Here is a 21,142-nt window from a genome sequence, read left to right on the forward strand (position 1 = left end):
GAAAACTATAACAACTGACCTAGCCATGTAAAAAAAGAATCAAATAATAATTGAAGAACTAAGCAAATAATTAAAAGAAATAAAATCATTGGTGTAATAGTTGATTTGACATAACAAGGTAGAAAAGTGATCTGGAAAACAGGACAACCTTTTCAAATGGTTTCATAAAGAAAAAGAACATAGGCTGTATACATTCAGATGCATACATGAAGAACAATGTATGAGGGGATAATACACATTTAAGTTGCAGTCTCTGAAGGTGAGGAGAAAGACTAGGAAGAATAAGTTAATAACTTTCCATGGATTCCTAAAGTCTAATAAATCTCAAATACAATAAATAAAAAGATATCCACATATAGATCCATCTTGGAAAACAATGTAGAAAACTGAAGATAGAGCCAAAAATTTTAAACAAGCAGAGACAGAAAAGTAGACAGACTTCAACAGAAAAATATCTAAGTGGAAATTATCAGAAGATAGTGGAATATTATATTCAGTGTGCTGAGGTCACATAAGCACTAAGCAAGACTAGTATTTCATGTAACAGAACAGAATTATCATTTTGTTAAAGATTTATTTATTTAAAGTCAGAGTTGGAGATGGGGAGAGAGGGAGAGAGGGAGAGAGAGGACTTCAACTGCTGATTCACTCCCCAGTTGGCTGCAACAGCTGGAGCTGAGCCTATCTGAAGCCAGGAGCCAGGAGCTTCTTCTGGGTCTCCCACGTGGGTGCAGGGGCCCAAGCACTTGAGCCATCTTCTACTGCTTTCCTAGGCCATAGCAGAGATCTGGACTGGAAGTGGAGCAGCTGAGACTAGAACTGGCGCCAATATGGGATGCCGGCACTGCAGGCAAAAAGCATTACTGTATGTAAAGTCACTTTGGACTGACAAGTTTTGTTTCATTGGGGAAATATAGCAATTTTAAATCGTATGCACTTTGTAACATAGCCTTGGATCATATAAAGCAGAAAAAAACAGAAATACAAAAAAAAAAAAAAAAAAAAAACCTAAATCAAAGTGGGAGGTTTTAAGACAAGTGGACAGAGCAAGCCACCAAAACCTGAGTGAAACTTTGAAACCCTGAACTGCCTGACCCCCAGTCCTGATCTGCGTGATGCAGGTAACACACTGTGATGAGCCATCTAAGGGATCCACAACATTCCTGTCGGATATGTGGAGTTTCGCTTCATCCTGATCCCGCAGGGAGATCTGGAGAGGAATTATGCACAGAGGTGGTTCACCCAGAGACTGGAGGGCTTGCTTGTTATTGACCTCAGACTTCCCTAGCATTGGAATTATATCTTCCCAGGTACAACCTCTCATTCTTGAGGGGTCACTGTCCGAGGAAAGGGACAGTGCTGAGAAGGTGGCAGTAATCCTAACAGTGGCTCCATGACAAGTGCCCTGGCTTAGCAAGGAGCACCCTGGTGGGGTGTCCATAGCACTCAGCACTGTCTGCACCTTGCCTCCAAGGCTACTCACCCCTGCTGCCCCCTCACAGTAACTGTGTATTCTATCAGTGGACGGTTTCCCTAGAAGTCTTGCTGGTCCTGGTTTCTGGGAAATGTAGAAGAGAACTAGTGAGCAACAGCCTTTCCTGCTGCTGGCCCCAAATCCAAATTCTTCTTCTCTTCCCTCCCCTCCTCTCCTCTCACCCCTTCTGAATCCCTCTCTCCCTCAGCACTTTGGGTAACCTGTCTGGTGGAGTTACCCTGCCAATCAATCCTGAGCGCTCTGAGCCCATTAATTACCATGCCTTTACTAAGATATTTTACACAATAAATGAGCTCTTCAAGGTTATTTGTGGAACTCAAAGATTTACTATCTGGTAGCAGCTTCTATTAAGCTGTCAAAATATGCATCATTTTATTACCGAGTGACTCACTGGAAACTTGACCTTTGTCGCGAGAAGTCCACCAGTTCCCCTGGGCAGCTGGTTCAGCTGCTGCCCAGCACAATGAGGCCGCTGTTTGGCTCCCAGAGTTTAATGGGTATCACTGTTTTTTTCCTCCTAAAATCTAGTTTCCTCTGAAAATATAACCCTAAAATAGAACAAACCGATGAGGTAGGAATTTTTTCATTAACTCTGTAAAGAACGGAGTGGGACTCACACTAACTCCTACACCAAATGTTTTTCTAAGCCCAGTGTGTCCAGGGCGTTAACAGGTTACCTTCCCACAAGAGAAATCAATTGCTTTTCTCGCTGCAATGCATTTCTGCCCAGGTTAATAGTCACAGCTCGGGCCAGCACTGTGGCACATCGGCTAAGCCGCCATTTGGGATGCCCACATCCCACTCCGGAATGCCGGTCAGGACCTGGCTGCTCTGCCTCTGATCTGGCTCCCTGCTAATGTGCTTGGGAAACAGAGAATATGAGCTCAAGTACTGGAGTCCCAGAAACCTATATGGGTGACTCAGATGGAGTTTCTGGCTGGTGGCTTTGGCCTAGCCCAGGCCTAGCTGTGTGGGCATTTGGAGAGTAAACCAGAAAATACATCTTTCTTTGTGTCTCTGCCTCTTTGCCACTTTTCCTCTTGAATAAATCAACACATATTTTTCAAGAAATCACAGCTTCTACCTCTGAATTTTAGCATCATCTTTCCATGGACTTATCCTTCTTTCTCTTATTTCCTGCTCATAGGGTATCTTGAAGAGAAAGCCGAACCTACCCCCCAACTGTCACTGGCTCCAGTTCGGGTAGGAGCTACTTGAAACATTAAACGGCCACATGACAACCTTGCAAAGACCTCAGCTCTGAAGCAGCAGATGGCCTTTTACCACCTAGTTGCACTCACACATTTTTAGTGCTTCACATAACACAGCTACAGCGTAAGTGCAGGGTCTACAGGGATTCCAGAACTGGTCCAGTGCTCAGAGAATCACAGAGGCACATGGAACGCGCAGGAGCAGGAAGGGGCAGGCAAGTCCCCTCTGGCCTGTTAGGAAGAGAATGCCTGGGAATGGACAGCACCCACTGGAGCAGTGTCACCCCACGCTGCCCTTGTTTATGAAGACAGGTTCTCCATAGCTGCTTGTAGCACTCCTGAGATAATTAGCACAGGCATATTGAAGATGGCCCGGGTGATTGCTATTATCAGAAAACCGAGACAGCTCCACTTGACTATGAGCTGTCTTCTAAAACTCTGCGATGTTGAAGTTATGAATACATGCTGTGTGTGTGTCTAGAAATACTGACTCATGAGAACCTGAGTCTCAAGGTTTCTATCTAGAGCACTGCTGGCCCATGAAGACCCCCTACCTACAAGCTCCGTTGCCAGGAGAAACTCCTCTCATTGTTCTCTCAAGATCCCAGGCAGGCTAAGTAGGAGGAAGTTGGTCTTCAGGGCTGCAGGCACTAAGCTCTATCTCCTCTGCTTTCTCCTCCTTTTCCTCAGACACATTCAGTATCACGCTCCCTGCTGGCAGGGCTGGGAAGCGAATTCTGATAATTCTCCCCAAACCCTCATCAGATTTATCTCCTCTGCGCACATCAAATTCTGTACTCTGGAATCCATGGTAGCGAGACAGCAAGCAGGAGATGCCTCCTGGTTAGCCTCTTTATAAATGAGTCTTCCAAGGCTTAATTTTCCCCTGTCCAAAATGTCTCTGACAGAGAGTCCACAATATCAACATTTGGAAGCTAGTGAGCCAGGAGCAGTGCATACTGATTAAAGCCAATCTTAACAAGACTCTCAGCCAGCGCTGAGGCTCACTAGGCTAATCCTCCGCCTGTGGCACCGGCACCCTGGGTTCTAGTCCCAGTCGGGGCGCCGGATTCTGTCCCAGTCACTCCTCTACCAGTCCAGCTCCCTGCTGTGGCCTGGGAGTGCAGTGGAGGATGGCCCAGGTCCTTGGGCCCTGCACCTGCATGGGAGACCAGGAGAGGCACCTGGCTCCTGGCTTCGGATCAGCGCAGTGCACCGGCTGCAGTGGCCGTTGCGAGGGTGAACCAATGGAAAAGTAAGACCTTTCTCTCTGTATCTCTGTCTACTCTGCCTGTCAAAAAAAAAAAAAAAAAACTCTCAAAAAATATGAAACCCAGAGTAGTTCCCTGTACATAACCTCCCCATCAATCACATCTAACAAGATCTTGTTGCACAGATTCTTCAAAGTAGAATCTGGTGTCTGCATTTCCATGGAGCATGTGGCACCCGAGGCCCCAAACCCCGTGACTGGCTATTGCCTTCTCAGTCACTCCCTATGCTGTCAAGTGAGTTCTGACGTTAGGCAGAAATAAGTGATAGGAGCAGATGAGTTAGTAAGACATAAACATCCTGTTTTCATTACATTCTAATGTAATTAATTACATTAATTCATTCTAATTCATTACAATCTAACTCACATTTCATAGTTACTTCATTCAAAGCACCAGTTGCACGGATACGGTGTTCTCTCTTCCATAGGTTACCGTGTTGTTGGTAACCTCTTCCATAGGTTACCGTGCCCTGGCTTCAACGTCCATAGAGTAAAGCTCCTTGGATCAACTGCTTCTGTTTGGCAATGCTCCTTCCCCCAGACTTAACTGCGCGGGTTCCCATTTGCAGACAGCTTCCACTAAAGCAGGCTAGGGGCCAGAGGCTGGGTGGGTAGGGGCAGATGGGAAGTATTTACCTGTCTTAAAAAGGTACAGGATGTCTGCACCTGCTCCCTGGCACGTGGCTATTCAAGCCTGGCCTGGCCAGATCTTCCTGCTTTTCAAGATAAACTAAAAATCTCCCAGTCTTCAGATGTTGGTAATTTATCTTGATTTGTCAAAAATGCAGTGCGAGCCGAACAAAACACACCTGTGAGTTTGGTTGACTCCACAGGGCAGCAATTCCCTTTAACTGGATTACAGCAATGGGTGAAGTTCTGGTGTCTGTGGGGCCTGGAAAATATTCTTGCTCATGACCCCTATGTCTACTGTTAAGAAAATAGGTTCGTGATGAACAGGTAGAGGAAGTAAGATGGTATTTCAAATACAAGCATTTGCCTTTTAGGATGATGGTCTACCTTCATATGCAGCCGGGTGAAAGAGCCAAGAGTTCTTGTGTGGTGTGTACGCCAGTGCACAATGGCTTGAGCTGTAAGCAGAAATAACTTTATTGAGTTGCACAAGCCAGGAATGAGAAAGTCTTATGATAAAAAACAGGCTCCCCAGAAAGCCAGGAGGAGCAAGTGCACAGAGCTTGTGTCTAGGGAAGTTATACATAACTAGCTCGCTTTCTGGCAATTTGGGACGGGACTATTCAAAAGCAATGGGTACACATGCCCACCAAGTCACACACATTGTGTGCGTCCCAGGTCCAGTTGGAGGTGGAGATCTCAGCCCTATAATGAGAGGAGCTGGACTTTTCACATCGAGGGGTGAGCTGAGCGTGCCCTTGCTGCTTGTGTAGATGCGTCCTAAGCTGGACACAGATGCAGGCTCTTGAGAAGAAACGCCAGCCACTGCGCTGTGTCTTCCTTCAGTCCAGCGCCTGGTGCTACCTGCAGCAATGCCTGGTGATGTTGGACTTGGCTTTAGTCACGTTGATTTTATATTTGGAGGTGGAGGGGACACATATCGTGGATTCTTACAGACTCCAGGACGTGTGTGCTGAGCTTCCTTGAAACCCATGGATTCCCCACGCCTGGCTATATTATACATAGGGTATTTGGCTTCCAAGCAGGAATTCACAAAATATATTAAAAATAGGGTAAATATTGCATGTTAAGCACTGTTCAGGCCCAGAGGACATTATCTCACTCAGTCCCACTCTCTAAAAGGTTTACTTAGGCGCTAGTATCCCTACTGGAGTGTTTGCGTTCAAGTCCAAGTTTGGGCTCCTGACTCCAGTATTAATAATGCACCCTGGAGTGGAGTGGTGACGGCTGAAGTAACTGGGGCTCTGCTGCTCATGGGGGAGACCTGGCTTGAGTTCCTGGTCTCAGCCTCCAGCCTGCACAGCTCTGGCTGAGGAGGCATTTGGGATCTTTCTGTCTGCCTGTTTCCATCTCTTCCTCCTCCCTCTCTCTCAAATAAAAACAATATATATGATATATTATTATTAATTGCTAGACCAAATGCCTGCCCTTCCCAAGAATAAACTGCAGATACTTAAGCAGGGGTGGTTACACCGCTGACAAAGCAGGATCTGAGGTGCCTGTTTGGTGGGAGTGATGCTGAGCTCACTAAAAATCATCACCTTTTAAAGCATTTGTAAACATCTCCTGCTTAAATACTTCATTGGTATGATTTTCTGATAACTCTAGCTTAGTGAATTCCAAAGAAGGATATATAGCCACACATCTGAAGATACAAACTGAAATAAACTAGTGTTGACACCAAATCGCTGAGAACAGTGACTTCAGATGATTAAACCAATTGGTAAAGTTTTGTAAACTAGTTGTACATTTACCTTGTTTAAATTATTTGCGATTTTGTGTGCTGTGGACTGATTTAACCATTTGTTTCAAATCTAGCTGCTTAGATAGCCTTTCTGAAATCCAGAGAAATGAAAAAAAAGCCCACATAGTTCTTGATGTCATGAAATCCCAATTCCTTTACAAACTTTGTTTTGGGAGCTGGAGTTTAACCTAGTGGTTATGACAGAGGCTAGGGCACCACAGGCCCTTTCAGATTGCTAGGGTTCAACACCTGGCTTCATGTCTTGGCTCCAGCTCTCTGCTAATGCAGACTTTGGAAGGCAGCTGTAATGGGTCAAGCAATTGAGTTCCTGCCACCCACATGGGAGACCTAGATTGAGCCTTGGCCCCGGCTTCTTCCCTGGTCCAGCCCTGGCTGCGTGGGCATATGGATCGTGAATCACAGGATGGGAGCTCTCTGTGGGTGGCTCTCTCTCTTGCTCTCTCTCTCTCGCTCCCCTTCTCAAATAAGGACAAAAAAAATTTTAAAAAGCGTCTTTTAAACAGAAGAGTGCTAATATGGATTGTGAGTATGAATGGATTGGGAATAGATGTCTTTAGATGGTAACTGAAACATTTGTAACCAGAAAACACATTTCAAAAATTGTGTACAATTTACTTCCACCCCTTGGGGTACAACAGTCGCTGACAACTGTCTAGGAGTTCTCTTTCAGGGGAGCTTCATTCGGCTTTCTCTCTCCCCTAATTCGTGTGTCTCTGCGGGATGTTTGAATCTCTGCTCAGGAGCTCCTCATCGATTTTAATATCTGACTACGGGGCAAGATGCCAGGCCTGAGGCCAACCTTTTAGAGTGGGGCTGAGTGTGAGGGGAGGGCTGTCCCCTAGATCTGAGCTTGGCGTTTAGGAGTCGAGATTTCCCTAAACCCGCCGACCCCCTGAGGCATGGGGTGCCTGACAATCGGGGAGTGGGTTATAAGCCTCATGCACTGAACAGCACCTTTCAATTTTCAGGGAAAACGCAGACACATTTAGAAGGCTTTGCAAGGCAGGCGCTGGCCCGCATCCTGGGGTGCTGCCTCCGGCGGGACCCACGCGCGCACACCGGGCCGGGGCCTCCACGCGGTGGCCTCGCGCGCACCCGCGCACGCCCGGCCCCTGTGCACCGGGCGCCCGGTGAGCCTGAGAGCGCCGGCCCCGCAGCGCCCAGCTGTTGCTGTGACACTGATTTGCCGGTGGCCGCCGGAGAGAGGCCCCGCGGGTTCCGACCCGTGCGCTCGCCGCCAGCTGCAGCGCAGCCTCCTTGGCCTTGCCCTCCGCGCAGCCCTGGGCATCACCGCAGCCCGCGCAGCAAAGCCAACTAAAAAAATCCCTGAACCCCTCAACACCTCGCCGCCCCTCCCCGCCCCGCTCCGGCGGGATTGACTGACGCGCCGAACGCGGCCCGGCCGGGCCGAGCGCGCCGACGGAGCCGCCGTAGGTGAGGGGCCCGCGTCCCCGCCCGCTGTGGGCGCCGCGCCTGGCACGGATCCCGCGCGCCCGCCCGCCCGCCGCAGCCGCCGCCGCCCGCGGGCACCATGACCGCTCTGAGCGCTGGGGTTACAGGTTGGTCACTGCCGCCGGCGCCTGGGAAGCGGCGGTGCGGCCGTGCACCGCGCGGGAGGCCCGGGATGCGCAGGGGCTGGGCCCAGGCGGGGCGGGAACGTTGGGAGTGCGAGAGGGAGCAGGGGGCGCGGGCCCGGCGAGGTGGGGGTGGGGGAGAGGCGCGTCCCCACCCAGCCAGCCCTGTGGCGGAGCGAGGAAGGGGGACCCCGGTGCCGCGGTGCGCCCTCCCTGCTCCTGCGCCCCGGCTGCCGGGGCTCCTGCTGTGGGATGCGCCTCGGTCGGCCTGGGGAGCCAAGGGCCGGCCAGCCCTGGGGCCTGCCTCCCCCGTTGTAGCAGGTGTTGAGGCTGGGGATGAGGGGCAGGTGCCTGGGGTTGAGGAGGATGCGCTGGGCTAACCGCGGCTCCTCGGGCCTGGGCCACTGCCTGGGTAACCTCAGGGCGAACACGCAGGTGCAGGGCGGGGACCAGTGCTACTCCAGCGGGTTCTAGAGGAGCCCTAGGGTTCTGGGGCCTGGCTCTTCCCTGTGCCACCCTCGTGCGCCCAGGGATTGCTGAATATCCCTGGTTTTGTCAGTCGGCCCTGTTGAACAGCTGTCATCAGGGTGGCCGCACAGTAAGCCCGGAGCAGTATCCGGACAAAGCAACACCATTTTGTCACCGAACCTCTGAGGGCCCAGCCTGGACTGCCTGGCTGGAGTCCCGAGGCAGCTAAGGACAGTGACCAAGAGGTTCTAGGGCTGACTCCAACACCCCTCCTTAGGGTGCTGTGATGCCTCCGAGGTCCTGAAACCCCATCGCACAAACCTTCCAGTTAGAGGCACGGTGGGTAAGGGACGGTATCATTAGGGCTCAGGCCTAGGCAGGTCTCCATCTCCTTGGTGTGTGGGGTCATCAGCCAGGCCCGAATTTCCTGGTGATGAAAAAAAATGGGTGAACGGAGGGCTAACGATGCCCGTGTCTGTGGGTGGTATTAAAAATTAACAGGTGGCTGTTCTCACGTTTACGATTCAAGTTTTCATGGCTGCAACTGTGATTTGATGTCGTGTGGGAGCAGAGGTCGTGGACTGCGCCCCTAATGCCAGAAGCAGGTGCATAGGGCCAGGGTGCAGACTGAATATTCACCTCCAAGCGTTCAGCTCCTGTGCTCAGCTCTGCACAACAGCGTCACAATGCCGCTTCCTCAGCGGTTGGCTTGCCTTCTGTATTATGCTGGGTTTATGCTTTCTTATGTTGGGGTTTTCATTCTTCCATAGTGTATTTTAGCCCAGCTATTGCTAAAACCAAATGGTGTGAGGGGGAAAATCGGGTGCTGGAATGAGACTAACAAGTGAAGAAGCCCACTGGACCCTCCTATGTGCTCATAGAAGAAGTGACAGCTTGGTGAATACTTGTCCTGTAACTGATGAGGACCACACTAGAAACTCTACAGAAGTGAGGGGCCGGCGCTGTGGCGCAGTGGGTTAACGCCCTGGCCTGAAGCGCCGGCATCCCATATGGGTGCCGGTTCGAGACCCGGCTGCTCCACATCCGATCCAGCTCTCTCCTGTGGCCTGGGAAAGCAGTGGAAGATGGCCCAAGTCCCTGAACCCCTGCACCCACATGGGAGACCCGGAAGAAGCTCCTGGCTCCTGGCCTCGGATCAGCACAGCTCCAGCTGTTGCGGCCAATTGGGGAGTGAACCAGCAGATGGAAGACCTCTCTCTCTCTACCTCTCCTCTCTCTCTATGTAACTCTTTCAAATAAATAGGCCTAAAAAAAGAGAGAGAGAGAGAGAGAAAGAAAGAAACTACAGAAGTGGAAGAGGGATGGTGGCAGTAAAGTTTTAGCCTTTGTTATGAGATTATTAAAAGAGCAAAAAATGTATTTTCAAAAGAAAGAAGAAAAACCTCTTCAAAAAGTATCATTTGTTTGTAGTTCACCGAAATGACATTTTTAAAAAAGATATATTTACTTATTTGAAAGACAGAGTTACAGAGAGAGAAAGAGAGAGACAGACTTTTCATCCACTGGTTCACTCCCCAAATGGCCACAACAGCCGCAGGTGGGCCAGACAGAAGCCAGGAGCCAGGAGTTTCTTCCAGGTCTCCCAAGTGAGTAGCAGGGACCCCAGCACCTGGGCCGTTAGCAGGGAGCTGGATGGGAAGTGAGCAGCCGGGACATGAACTGGTATCCATATGGGATGCCAGAAGCAGCTTTACCCGCTATGCCACCACAGTGGCCCCCTGAAATGCAATTTTAAGTAGCATTTTCTTCTGCTCTGGGTATAGCATTTCTTGTGTTTTAGTTGCTTCTTTCTCTTTTCTGAATGTGAGTGTTTACGTATGCTTGGGTACCTGTGCACCCATGTGCACATTTGTTTTATAGCATAATCAGCGACACCAGGATGATTTTGGAATTTTGATGAGTGTATAAATTTATCCCAGGGGAAAAGAGTTGCAAATGGATTTCAAGTCTGTGAAGGAAAAAAATCGTGTCTGTACCAAAACCTTAGTATAACCCAAGCACTGAGCTGGGAGTTCAGAGAGAAAAAGAAGTTGACCTGGGCCCTAAAAATCTGTTAGAAAAGACAAATAGGTGAGCAGGTAGATGGATGCACAGTGAGATGTCTCATCTTCTGATTCTGGGTTGGAAACTGTGGTTTTGGCGTTAACGACGCTGAACTGCCTCCCGAAGTGCTGCTGACATCTCTGAGTTAGAGGCTGCAATCCCGTGATTCTTACGTCTCAAAGGACCTGCCCGAGAGGCGTGTACACCTACAAAGCACGTTCCATGAAACAACTTCAGTTTTTAATTTACTTTTGAATTTTAAAATAAGGATCATAGAGTTTTAGAGAAGAGACTACTCACACGTATTTCTGACCACCTAAAACAAATGGCCACATTATTCTGTAGTCTTTTTAAGAACTTGATTTTATTTAGTTGTTGTCAAGGTGTTGTATAATTTTTATACTGGTTTTTTCCATTTAAATTTATCATAAGCACTTTTAATATCTGTATAGTTTTCTTACTTAAACTTTACAGATGGTTATAACACTATTCACAGAGAATATAGCCTCACATATATATCCCTGCTTCTATCATTGAACATTTTCTGCTCTCCTTCCAATTTTTTACCATCCTAAACCGTGTCCTAATAAATTGTTATAGTGATTATGTGTTTCCATTTGATGCTTTTTAAATGCTAAATTGAAATAATATTTCTGAAAAGGAAGTATCTAAATGCTTATGTATAGATTATATGTTTATACATATATGTCCCTATATATCAGTCTTCAAATGGGCTTTCTAAAGAATTCAGATTATAATTTTGAATAATATGCTTAAAATCCTTTAGAAGTAAATTTGCCCCCACACGCTCCCCCCCCCCTTTTTTTTAGTATTTCTGGAACACTTTTCCCCTTTACAGGAATAAAAGAAGATAAAATAATAACGTGGGCTTATGACCTTTGCGCTATATAAAGATTTGACCTTTCACAATTGCATCTGAAAAACAGATGATAAAAAGCACCTTTTTAGAGCAAAACCAAAGTAGGAATACTTTAGAAGTTGAAAGCGTAGGGGGGCAAAAAGGAAGTAAATGCCAGATCTTTTAGGGAAGATGGCTGGTTCGTTCAGGAGTTTTATTTTGCTTTTTGCTTTCCTACTTAGACTTCAAATAAAGGATCAAAGCAATTCATGTAGTGAGAAATCTGTACACCCACAGCTAATGGAAGAGCACATTTAGTTCCCAGGCTGTAAAATCCATTGCACTTCTGGTGGATTCCGTGGACCTGGAATTGCACCGATGGGTAAAACTAAGTTTGAGTTCACAGTTTCCTTCCTGTGTGAGTGGCACGGGAGCGCTCCCGACGAACCCCTACCAGCAAGGAGTGAAGGCTGAAGTTGGGCTGGGCTGTGGCTAGCACGGGTGCTGGGTTCAAAAGCATTTTCTGCAGCAGATCCCAGAGCAGTCACAGCTGCACCAGGGGAGGGATTAACCTTGTGCAGAAGCCAAGATCAAGGCAGGGATTGGAGAAAAACTGGAAGTATGAAAGGCCAAAGGCTTCGTATAGTACTGTTGAGGAGCAAGAATTAATTATGCAAAGGAAAAAGATGAAACAGGACTTTGTTTGGGAAGAGGGTGATATGAGTGGAAGACAGCCAACAGACACACAAATAAATGCTCTCCCTAACAGAGAGATCAGAGCACGTGGAACACAGCCATGTTTCAGATGAAAGGAGAGGTCACATTTACTTTTAGATTAAAAAAACCCAGATATACAGATTAGGTTATATGTACCAGGAAAAATTAATAAAGCAGAGCTAACGTCTGGTGAACATTTTGCATTTTAAGAATAATAAAAAGTATTTCATCGGCATCAGACCAAGTGTTTTTAAAAACTTACCTATCCATGAAGGGAAAATATAAACTGATTTCAAACATCCTCTCCAGAATTATCAGGAAACAGTAAAATAATATCTTGAAAATGTGTAGTCCTAAAAAAGTCACAAGCTTATTCTCTGGTGATACTGAATATGAGTCAAAGGTGGAAAATAAAAAGGTGAAGATGCATGTACTAGGCAAAGACTACCAAATCAACAAAGAAAAAGTTGAGGCAAAAAGTAAGTAAATATCAGAACAGCAGTTCAAAAAATAATTAGAGGGAGCTGTCCAGCGTAGTGGTGAAGAAGCTGCCTGGGATCCGTGGATCCCTTGGCAGTTCGAGTCCCAGCTCTGCGACTGATCCTGCTTCCAGCTAAGCAGGTGCCAGGTAATGGCTCAAGTCCTTGGGTCCCTGCCAACTGTGTGGAGACGCAGACTGAGTTCTGGGCTCCTGGCTTCAGTCTGGCCCAGCCCTGGCTGTTGTGGGCATTTGGGGCGTGAACTACTGAATAGAAAATCTCTGTTTGCCTTTCAAACACAATGAAAATAAATACAGATTTTACTATAAATAAATAAACCATACATCTTCTTTGTCAAAATTTTGTAGAATCACATTACAGAATTAAGCAATCGCAAAAAATATCTATCTTTGGTGTTCCGTAACATTTAATTACATAGCAGGCTTTAGAAACCACTGATCTGAACTATCCACTTTCTTTGTCTCACCTTCGCAGATTCATATTACAACATTGAGCGACCACAATAAAATAGATACCTCTTTTTCCAACTTTCCATCATGTTGACAGTAGCAACTCATCAAATAAAACACCCGTCACTGGACTGCTGTGCGAGGAAAACTTTGAAGTCTCCATACTCACGGAGGATGGGCAAAAATTGTAGAGACTGCTCTGAGAGAGGAAATTTAATTTCTTACAAGATCACACCATCGACCTGTGGTGACATTTAACCCTGGCATTCTTAGAAAATTTCCTACACCTCTGTTGTAGCTAGAATAATTCAAAAATATATAAGTGTGTGTCTTTTGTGAACTTGGAGAGAGTGACAAGGGCTTGTTAAGCAGATTGACTTTTCTAAATAGAGTCTGAGAGAGGCTGCTTAACCTATATGCACAACCTGATTACCTCGATTTATAGTCAATACATATCTAAATGGTCAAATGCATAGAAGCAGAGAGTAGAATAGTCATTTCCAGGGGCCAAGGGAGACACAAATCAGTGGGTATAAAGTTCACATTATGCAAGACAAATTCTATTGAGGTGTCCAGTGTGCCTCTAGTTGACAACATTGCATTGTGCACCTAAAAATCTGTTTAAGAGTGTAGCTCTCATGTTAAATGTTCTTACCCCTATGAAATAAAACTCAAATAGTACCAAGATTTAGGTCACAAAAATACAAACACAACCTCATTTGCTGTCCTAGTGTTGGGCCACTTTAGCTTGGGCACAGAAGGTGGGTGACCAGAGGTTACTGGAAAACTGGAGTCCATCCTGTGCTCCTTTTTTTCCCCTTAAGATTTATTTATTTTTTTATTTGAGAGTCAGAGTTTCACAGAGAGAGAAGGAGAGGCAGAGAAGAGAGAGAGAGAGAAAGAGAGGTCTTCCATCCTCTGGTTCACTCCCCAGTTGGCTGCCATGGACAGATCTGTACTGATCCGAAGCCAGGAGCTAGGAGCTTCTTCCGGGTCTCCCACATGGGTGCAGGGGCCCAAGGCCTTGGGCCATCTTCTACTGCTTTCCCAGGCCATAGCAGAGAGCTGGATTGGAAGTGGAGCAGCTGGGACTAGAACTGGTGCCCATATGGGATGCTGGCACTGCAGGCGGCGGCTTTACCTGCTATGCCACAATGCCAGCCCCAATCCTGTGCTCCTTTACAAAGGATTTTTAAAGGTCCAAGAAAACTCCATTTTCCACAATACAAAATGAGACAGAACAGAATCCTTGGCGAAGTAACAACACTGTTTGGGGGTCTTGAAAGAAAGATCCAGCAAAGAGTGACATGCTGCTTTTCTTTGGGTTTTAGAAAACAGGCTCTGTATAAAAAGTGGGAAATCATTTTCTGTTTGTAATCAGGGTGTTGACAAAGGGAAGAGAGAAAAGAGCCCGTTTATGGAGCTGGTCCTTTGAAATGTTCGACTTCCTCTCTGTGGTCACCCCTCTTGTGTGGCCACTGCGGTCCTGCTGGGACAGGGCCCTGCCCACAGGGTTTTGTTTTTGCAAGGCTCCATCTTGGCTCTGTGTGGGCCAGGACAGAGTCGTGCACGTGTCCCAAAAGAAAAGTGACATTCGAAAGAGAGAGAGGAGGAAAAACAATCAGCCCACTCAGGGCGTTTACTTCCATCAGACAGAATCGGCCCCATAATGCTATGACTGCAGAGGAAAAGGAGGCGGCTGTTAGTTGTGGAGACAGACTTCTGACCCTCAGGGGTCAAAATTTCGATGATGTCTTAGTTCTGCTGCTAACATGATGTTCTCTGCTATGTTGCCAAGGGAGACGTAGGACTCCAGGCTGCCTTTAAGAGAGAAAACAACTGAACGGCCTTTCCTCCACGCAGAGGCCAGATTAGAGGGGAAGATGCAGCCGGCCCATTAAAGTTCATAAGCAGGAATCCCCCTGAGACTGCGGCCAGGCTCCCTGGAGAACCCGGAAGAACTGGCATCGCAGGCTTCAGGCAGGTGCGCTCTAATTGAGTTTCATCCCTTAGATGTGGAGAGGCAGGAATTCAGAGACTGCCGTCTCTGTCTCTTTCTGGAAAGGAAGAAGGTCTCGTTTTGCCTTAGAATGATCAGATTGAAAGATGCGGACAGCAGATTATCACGGGGGCAAAAAATCAGAGAGACCAGGCTCCCTCGTGGCTTGCCACAGACCTGTGATGTGAGCCCTTCGAAGGCACCTGCTTTATCCAGACCTCAGTTTCATCCGCAAAATAGGAAAACAGAGACACTGCCTCCTGGGGCATGGGGAGAAGTGGGGATAATAATGAGGCAGAGCTCTTAGCCTCACTCAGGGTAAACCCTCAGTAGATGTCAGGTGTGAGCCGTTTAATCTTAAATTGTTAATATTTTCAGTTCCAAAGACAAATGGTAAGTTGTTGCTCCCCCTCTTCGTGGAGGAATGACACAAAACCCTGCCTAGGCTTCATGTCCGAGTCACGGCACCATTATGTCGCTCCCCGTCTTCGTGGAAGAACGACACTAAACCCTGCATTGTTCTTTCGTCTGCTTGGCCCTCCCCGGGTTTGCTGCTGGTCCTTCCCGGGTTGGCTACCGATCCTTCCACCTCCGTGGAAGGGCGGTTCCCCCTGCCACTTTCCCCACTTCCGCGGGGGAGCGGCACACCGCCGGCCGGCTCTCTCGGGGGCTGCACAGGTGTTCCTTCAGATAGATGTTCCTCTTAGATGTTCCTGGTGCATGTTGTCTCTCTCCTCCTTTATAGTCCTCTTCCACCAATCCCAACTCTGCTACCCACACGCCGAGTACGCTGCTCTCCTCCAATCAGGAGTAGGTCCTGCTGTTTATTGGTTGAACTGGAGGCAGCTGCGTAGAAGCTGTTTCTCCCTTCTCAGCGCCATATTGTGGGAGAGCAGATGCATAGAATAAGTCTTAATTCCAGTAACAGTCTAGTCCGAGTTGCTCCCCACAGTAAGTGAAGCACATGGTCATTGCAAAACATTTGGAAGATATGAACGTTCATAGGGCTAAAAACTAAGAATAAAATTCTCTGCCAGTTCTCTCTGCACTCCCACCCCTTCTTGTCTCCATTCTCCCAACAGAACAAACCTCAGACTTGGATTCTAAACTCGATCCCAACTCACGTGGATCTGGGAATGTCTGCCACGGGCTTTAGCCTATAGTGTAGCTAATATCAAAAACTGTTTCAGAGTGGTGTTAAGTGCTGGGAATAGTTCATGACATGGAGGAGTAAGCTTGCATGAAATGTTTGTTGTCATCTTTCAAGTAAAAAAAAATACTTGCTGCCTGTGCTTGCCTCTGTTCTGCTATGCAGAGTTTATGGACGTCACTCAACCTGGGAGATGATCAAACGCGTAAAGATACAGGCAGCTTCCAGAGCATTAATAAACGTTCCCGCTGGAAGTCAGTCTGCCCTCATTCCTGTGATCTTCCGCGTGTGTGCTCCTCCATTCTGAGGGTATTTCCATTCCTTGGAAAGGAGCTGACGGTGTCTCATGGCAGCCCGACACGTTCTCACCAGCAAGGTTCAGGTTCTGTAGTTGTTTGCAGTGAACAGATAGCCACACCTTAGCACCTTCTGAGTGGTAACATTCATTTGGTCTCTCCTTCCTTGTTGGAAGAGAGGAGAACAGTAGCATAACAAAATGATGATACTGACTGTGGCCTGGGCTTTGGAGTTTGAGTGTGACAGATGGACTGCTCTGAAAAAAATCTGTATCCAATCTCTCTCTCTCTCTCGATAATACATATATATATATATATATATATATACATACACATGCCTTCTTGTTGCCCTAGTACAATCTCTGTTGGAAAAACATATTCTTTTGGCCACATATCATAAATGGAATCTACTCTCTAATTTTCCCATTCTTAATATATTCGGTGGAGAATTTATGGGACTAAAATGAAGTCTATGAAATTAAGAAATCTGTCATTGTAAGAAATGAAGAAATCCATTTCTTTAGTAAATGATGTAGGATTATCATATAGGAGTTAGTTGATGTGTTTTTCTCATTTTTTTAATTTATAGAAAAATGAAAGCATGGTATTTCTAAGATTCACCCTAGGGAAAAGGGTTAAGTGAATGGATAATAGCTCTGGAAAAGTGGAAGGACCATTTAGACAAGGATTTCATGAAATGTTTGAGGATTTCCTGGAAAAAAAATATATACTTTTATAATATGTAGCGAAAAACTATAAAAACTGCAAAATAAATTATGAAATAGAAGTGGATTCAATTTTAGGAGATGAGAAATGCTGTACTATTTTCCCAACCAATAACTGATGCTCAGAGACTTTGTCATCACCAGGTTGGATTATTAAAATACATCGAAATGTGTTTTTCCTCTAACAAGAGGAAATTGCATAGTATGTTTGATTTTCCGCTCGATAGTTCTGTAAGCCACACTGTGTGGGTTCACAGGCTGGCTCACTTGTCTCAGTTCCCTCGTCTGTGAAATGATTCTTACAAGGCTTGAGGGAGGTAATGTATTACTTGCTTAAAACAGCCTGGCACATAACAAGCCCCCAAGTAGATGAGTTTAGTGGAAGGCGTCTGTTTCTACCTTGCAGGGAAGAAGGCAACCAATAAGATCGGTGTTTTAGAATGGGCACTTCGGTGCCCCTAAACTTGGTCACGTGTGTATGTATGTGCATATGTGCATGCATGTATACTTGTGTGTTTGTGCTGTTAAAAGTTGGTTTCCTTTAGACAAAGCATTGTGATTAGGGGATAGCTTTCAGTTTCATGCCAGAGTCTGTCTTCAGCATGTTCCCGTAAATGATTTTTGGTTTTTGTTTTTTTCATTGAAAGTCAAAATGCAGTCATGGAGCAGCCATTATACAGGAGACTAAGGGTTGCTGGGCTTTAGTTTGGGATAGTGCTGTGTGTCCCAGTCTGGAGGCTGTGGAGGCTCACACATGACCTCCTGGAAGGAGAGGCAGACTCATCTGGGCTCTGTGCAGGGGTACAGATGATCTGGGCTCAAGGAAGGTGGGTTTCAGCCATTCACGATCCAATGAGAGGACACGTCACCAGGCAGAGAGAGGGAAGGCGTCCAAGGCTCTGATGCTCAATGGTGTCCTGGGGTTCCGGGAGGGTGAGTGAGCCGGAACAATGAGGCGTGGAGCAGGAGAGAGGATACTGGAGAGAAGAAAAGAAGACAAAACTGTAGGGTGGTTTTCCTAATTTGAACTATGGCATACAACGTAAAATGCGTTGCTCATTTGCCCAGAATGGACATGTGTTCTGAGAAGAAATTCAGCAAATGTAGTGAACCGTCTGGCTTTATGAAAACGATGACCTTCTGCTGTGTCTGCATCATGAACGAGCATCCCCTTTGGTTATCAGGTTTGCACTGAGGTGCTCTGACGTATGCTTGGATTTCAACCTTGTACGCAAAACGATAAAGATATCTTTCCATTCCATATTTCCACAAACTTTGTGAAGCCCCCTTGTAGAGAGAGGGAGAAAAGGCAAGATGCTGTTATTGAAATAGATACTAAGGGTTTGCTATTTTGAGTTCTGTGGCCATTTAAGGAAAACAGAGGTGGGCAAAAATACTTGAAATAAGAGCTAAGATCGTAAATCTGAAGTCAACAGATGATAACATCAAATTCAATGGCCTCCCTAAATGTAAGGAGACAACTTGCTCAGATACAAATTAAACATTGTGAACATAATCTGGAAAGATGTGCTTGTATCTGTTTACCTCACAAGACCTTGTACATTAAAGAATGTAAATGATCTTATGCGTGGAAGATAAAGGGAGGGGCACTGATGTTTGAGGGGGTATTTATGTGGATTTTCTGTGCATACATCTTTATTGATGGAGAAGAATGTTCACATGATACTGCAAGATGAAAAGAATCTGGTTACAAAATGATGTGGAAGCAACTATTTAAAAATAAATGTATTCATGGAGAAATGTATATGCCCAGGCATATATATGTACATATACATATACATATACATATATGCCCAGGCAGGTCCTAAAAGAGATTCCATTCATGTCCCATTGGAGAGAAACTTCCCAGCTAAAGAAACTTCCCGGAGGAGAGAGACCATATCTGATCCTTACTTTGTCTGCAGTCCCTTAAACAATGGCTGACACAAAGTATTTGCTCAACAAATGCTTTACAAGAATGATTAATCTTTACAAGTAGAATTCCTGGTGGCTTTCACTTTTCTACAATGAACCAGCATGGTGTTTTTTTTTTTTTTTTTTAAACAGGCAAAGTGGACAGTTGAGAGAGAGAGACAGAGAGAAAGGTCTTCCTTTGCCGTTGGTTCACCCTCCAATGGCCACTGCAGCCGGCGCACCGCGCTGATCGGAAACCAGGAGCCAGGTGCTTTTCCTGGTCTCCCATGGGGTGCAGGGCCCAAGCACTTGGGCCATCCTCCACTGCACTCCCGGGCCACAGCAGAGAGCTGGCCTGGAAGAGGGGCAACCGGGACAGAATCTGGCACCCCGACCAGGACTAGAACCTGGTGTGCTGGTGCCACAAGGTGGAGGATTAGCCTAGTGAGCCGCGGCGCCGGCCCAGCATGGTTTTGTTAATGAAAATAGAATTGTTTCCTTATAATTTGACTTGACGTTAAGGTGTAGGTATTCGAGGTCTCCCAGAGCACCAGTCAGCTGTTCTAGCTTGAGTCAAAAGGTTTATTTTGCCTGATAGAACAGAGGCATGCTGGGACTCAACTGACGCATGTCCCTCACCCACAGAGGTGGTATGGAGCTTGTAATTGGGGAATAAATGAGTAAGAAAACCCCTGGGTGGAAGCCGAAGACTAAGTACATCATGAGAGACTCTCTCCTTTAATTAATTAGTTGCTCTACCTTTAAATTAGACATATTACCTGCCACATTGTAGGAACTGTAGGAAGGAAGTGACCAGATATATTTTGGGCCTTCTTTTATGAAAGCAATTTTGTAAGCATAAATGAATTAAAAACTTATATTAGCAATAGTGGTTGCTCTTCCAAAGACGTGACAGTAAAAGCTTGGAGCAAGCAAGGATATTATTGAACATTTATTTTCTCAATTTTCTTCTCAAATTGTAAAATAGATACTAAGCAATGGTATAAAAAGCCTACCATTAACTGTGTGTGTGTGTTGTGAATAGGACAACAGGTAAACAATTTCATTGGCACTCTTAGCTGTGCCCAGGTGTGATCAGGGGATTGCTTATTGATGTTGCTATGTTGACAACTCTAATGACACCTAATGATCAAAACTAAATCTTGACTTCTGCTGTCCTTGGAGACTTTTTAGAATAAAATAAATGCTATGAGTTTACTTAAATGGTATATTTCTCTTGTTTACACTTCACATCTCAAATATTAAATCTTTAACTCATAACAAGTAAATTACACACAGAGACACAATTTCTCCATGCATTAAATCAGGGAAGAATGAACAAATGAGATGGGATTGGCAGCAGATAACAAAAAGCACACAATTGTAATAAAGGCAAGGAGTAGTTGAGAGAGAGATGGTGAATAATGATACATCCAGCTAATTGGAGTGGAGTATGTGACTATAAATGTCAAAGGAAGTGCAAGTGAAAATCCCTGGGACTTAGTGACCTTGCAATCTAAGGTTAAACAAAGGAGGTCATTTGCGAACTTAAGGATGCCTTTGTTGTTTATTGCTTCATATTCAGCACCTACCACAGTGCCTGATACCATAGTGGGTGCATAATATTTATTGTGTAACTGAATGAATGAATGAGAATGAAAAACAAGATGGTAGGCTGAGGTTTCCTGGATCTCAAGACAGACTGTATCAGAATGTTAGGAGGTTGCTTTTTTCTTTCTTTCTTTTTTTTTTGACAGGCAGAGTGGACAGTGAGAGAGAGAGACAGAGAGAAAGGTCTTCCTTTTGCTGTTGGTTCACCCTTCAATGGCCGCCATGGCCGGCACACTGAGGCTGGTGCACTGCGCTGATCCGAAGCCAGGAGCCAGGTGCTTCTCCTGGTCTCCCATGGGGTGCAGGGCCCAAGCACTTGAGCCATCCTCCACTGCACTCCCTGGCCACAGCAGAGAGCTGGCCTGGAAGAGGGGCAACTGGGACAGAATCTGGCACCCTGACCAGGACTAGAACCCAGTGTGCC

General features: G+C 46.2%; 1 protein-coding gene and 1 long non-coding RNA gene across 3 annotated transcripts in view; one reads left to right on the forward strand and one right to left on the reverse strand.

Annotated features, from left to right (window-relative positions):
* Window positions 1–587: 587 nt before the first annotated feature.
* On the reverse strand, window positions 588–4,606 carry LOC149124503 (uncharacterized). Its single transcript, XR_016213722.1, has 2 exons — window positions 4,344–4,606; window positions 588–844 (listed from the first exon to the last, which is right to left on the reverse strand). It is a non-coding gene; the product is annotated as an uncharacterized LOC149124503 (long non-coding RNA).
* Window positions 4,607–7,709: 3,103 nt separating this feature from the next.
* Window positions 7,710–21,142, forward strand: part of NALCN (sodium leak channel, non-selective) — a 368,383-nt gene continuing 354,950 nt past the window's right edge. Inside the window, exon 1 of one of the 2 annotated variants that reach the window (XM_089303460.1) lies at window positions 7,710–7,826. The gene's annotated coding sequence lies outside the window, so the exon portion shown is untranslated. Of the gene's footprint in view, window positions 7,952–21,142 lie in introns of both variants that reach the window. The other variant, XM_051849987.3, reaches the window with a different exon arrangement.

The sequence above is a fragment of the Oryctolagus cuniculus genome, chromosome 9 (assembly GCF_051225735.1).
Source record: "Oryctolagus cuniculus isolate XC-2025 breed Fujian yellow rabbit chromosome 9, ASM5122573v1, whole genome shotgun sequence".
Classification (NCBI taxonomy): domain Eukaryota; kingdom Metazoa; phylum Chordata; class Mammalia; order Lagomorpha; family Leporidae; genus Oryctolagus; species Oryctolagus cuniculus.